This window comes from Otolemur garnettii, unplaced genomic scaffold (assembly GCF_000181295.1).
Source record: "Otolemur garnettii isolate 467f Iridium unplaced genomic scaffold, OtoGar3 scaffold00147, whole genome shotgun sequence".
Taxonomy (NCBI): Eukaryota; Metazoa; Chordata; class Mammalia; order Primates; family Galagidae; genus Otolemur; species Otolemur garnettii.
Window position 1 is genome coordinate 4,495,319 of NW_003852542.1, and position 3,817 is coordinate 4,499,135.

Here is a 3,817-nt window from a genome sequence, read left to right on the forward strand (position 1 = left end):
TATCTTAAGGGGTAATCTCAAATTTAGATTATCTCTCAAGGCATTACATGCTAGAGTTAAAATTTATAAGTGAAAGTAGATATACAAAGCTATGATGATACATCTGTTAAATGAACTATTATGCAACCATAAAAATGATGCTTTAAAATAATTGTGATGACTAGAAGAGATGCTTTGACATAATTCCAAGTCAATCAAAAAAAGAAAAAATGATATTGTATACATAGCATAATCTCAATTACCAAATGAATACTAATACTGACTGATTTTTATATTTTCTTTACTAATTTAATTTTTTCTTCTAGACTTCTGCATTTTTTTCTCTGAGATCACTATGAGCATGAATTAGTCTTTTGAGGATACAAACATGGTTCATCTATTCTTCATAACCATTATTTTGGATCCATCCTTGTAAAGCCTGAAATATTTAATCATTCCTAAGAGGCTTGTAAAATAAAAGACAGGATGAAATAATCTAAATGAAATAATTAGATATTAAACATCATTTAGCACTGCAGAAATATACAGAGTACATTGATGATCATCAGATGTAAAGGAAGGAAAAAGGGCAAATTAAACTTTTTCTTTTTAAAATGTAAGGTTCATAGCTCGCTTACTCTGGAGGGAGGGTGAGTCATAGGTATAAAGTTAATTTGGTCTTGCTGCATGATCCCAATTTGCAAATTCAATCAATCAAAAGGGTGGTATAAGTTTCCGTTCTTTCTCTTTTCTTTACTTGCAAGCAAAAAAAAATTTCTTTATTTAAAAGAAGCTGTATTTACAAGGGTTAAATAATTCAACTTGTCAACAGCACTTCTTTCAAAATATATTGGAAGCAGAGAATTCCTTAGGCGATTTACGCTTCGGGGTGAGCATCTTTCCTTGGCATTTTATTCTCTGTAGTAATTCCATTAAAAGAGTACAATTTATTTCACATCTGTCTTTGCAGATTTTATCAATGCTGAAACCTTTTAAACTGAGAATGGGATTAAATAAACCCCATTTACCAATGTGGTAAAATATAATAGACACCCAGCCCATTAAATGACCAGCTAAATCAATATATCCACTTGGCAGCAATTTCCAGAAGATAAGGTGAAACCCTCCTGTTCTATTTGATAGATGAGTAAACTTAAAGGGAAGAATTTACAGTAGACTCAGCGTGTACCTGGAAGGAATGTTCATTATTTTCAAATTACCTTCTCGTGTCAGCAGATTTGTGGTTAGTAAACAGAGAGGCCATTTGTACTCCCCCTCCCATGTAGCTATCAAGGCTGCTTTGAAGGGAGTGAATGATATGGACAGCAGAGGAGGGCTTGGGTCTATTTAACAAAGAGATTTCTGTTGCATTTAAAAGATATTTATAAACTCAAATTGTAGAAGACACACCGATCCAAATCGCCCCAATAACGTGGCTGTCTAGAAGTGAATGGGGAAGAGTGCGAAGGACACAGGATGCAAAGAAATTAATAAGAACAATAGCGCTTTACAATGTGCTTGCACTGGGTATTATCTGGGGTTTTCTATATTTATGAATTTAATAGAAATTGACCAAAGGAAGGAAACTACTGTGTTTACAAATTGCCAGAAACCATTTTTAGCACTTTTATATACCTTATGGTTTTTAAAATTTCCACAAAAAAAATCTTTGAGATAGGTATTATTATGGATTCATAAAAAGAGAACCAAAGCTAACTGTCCCCAAATCACAATAAAGAATATTGAAGGTCATATTTTAATTTAGGCATTTTGCTTCCTATACCCACTGGTCTGGATGACAAAATACAAGAAATACAGGAATTCTTACGTATTTTTTAATAGTCCCAGGCTAAAGGTAAATATTTTCGAGAGGAATTAACTATTTAGATGACAGTTCAGAAGACAGAAGCCAATCATACAAGTCAGGATCAAACACTGAAACCAGTCACAGACTATTAGGGTGAAGAGCACATGTGTGTGTCTAACTTTGACTCAGTCTGTACAAAAATGAAGTATGGAAACAAAATACATGTACTACTCCCTAATGTTCTGGAAGAAAATAATAAATCAGGCAAAGAAGCAGTAGATCATGGTCAATATCCCAGAAAATACTCATGACCTAGAACAAGATGTGAAGCACTATCACAGATACAATGGAACCCAAATTCTGTGGATCCCTGGACTTCCATTTAAACAAAAGAGTTGTAATAACCTTAAGTGAAGCAATAAATATGCTTAAAAGTTTGTAACTTTGCATTGCACATATTTTAACTTTAACAAATGCTCCTAGAACATAGACACTTGGGACTGTGTTGCACAGAGACAGTGCACATTCCACAGAAGCAGAAAGACTGGATTCCACATCTTAAGTCTTCTTCATTCTTCACTTGTGAAAATTCTGGCAATATTCTGAGATGATTTAGCCTCTCTACGGTTGTTTTTCTGTTTGTAAAATGCAGCGGTAAAACTTAACTTGTGGTTTTAACATAATGTAATAAAAATTTGTAAATATTTGGATCATCTACCTTCAGATATACATGTATTAATTACTTGGTAATATCCAAGTTGAGTACTTTCTTCTTTCAAATAATGGGTTACAAATAGTTTGTCTGAATGTTTATAACATACTTAGACAAATATGAGAAACAAAGATAAGCTTTAGACGTCAAAGAAGAAAAGTTAGCATTCTCTGAGGAACAATAATTGTACACTATATACCAGGTTCTGTGATGGGCAATTCCTAGTAACCTACTTTAATACGACAGCCCTAAGGTAGACATCACCTCCATGTATAGCAGAGGAAGCTGAAACCTCGGAGCATATATAGTCTGTCTTAAATCATCAGATTACAAGGAAGCAGAGAACGGACTTGAACTCAAATCCGAGTCTCTAATTCTCAACAGTGAAGCATGATATAGACATTCCCTGCATATGCAAAGCCCCCAGCTAAATATTGTAGGATTATACCAAAGCTATCTTTTCCCCACTGCAGTGTTTTGCCACGGGCTCTCCCTGAATCTTTAGTTCAACTTCCTCTTAACAACACGCTTGACATTATAGAGCATGGAAGGACAAGCAAAAGAGAACACAAGTTTTGTCCTCCTTTATGCAGGGATCCAAGGTAGAAAACAAATTCTAAATCAGAAATAATTCCAGGAAAACAATCCGAAATTCCCTGTTATTGTTTTCAGATTTGGAGAATATGGGAGACCAAGAGTGGACATGGGGGGTTGGGGAGTGTTGGAAAGAAAGTTGCTTTTGAGACAGGTATTAGAGGAACAAAATTTCTATCTTAGAATGACAGAATCCTCACTAATATTTATCTTTGAGTTTTATGTGTAAACATAAACCTTGAGGGGCTGGCATGGACACTGTTTGAACTGAAAATATTCCCCTGATTTAATGACTGTTCTGAAGATGAAAGAGTTTCCCCTTTTGGTGTATTGGGTGTGCAATGCTATAAACTTCACTGTCTCCACATGAGTCAGTTATTAAGAAGGGGAGAATTGATTTTCAGGGTTAAGAGGCTTTTGAGTTAATCTTCCCATATACAAATGTATTAAGCATGGTCCATTTGGAGTCAATAATTTACTCCTTTGTCCCTGAAGTCACGGATTTAGCCCTGACATAGGTGGTTATTTATGGCCTTTAGGAAGTTGTTTCTTGCAACTAACCCCAACTTACACAGATCTAAATATGGTGCTGAGCCAAGTCTGGGAAGAATTGTAGAAGCTCTTGCTGTTCTTAAGCTGGTAAGGTACTTTTTAAAGAAAGCAAGATTGCTGAATTATGTCACATTTCCAAGGCGGCACAGCAAGGGGGTTCTGTTTCCCCCTCT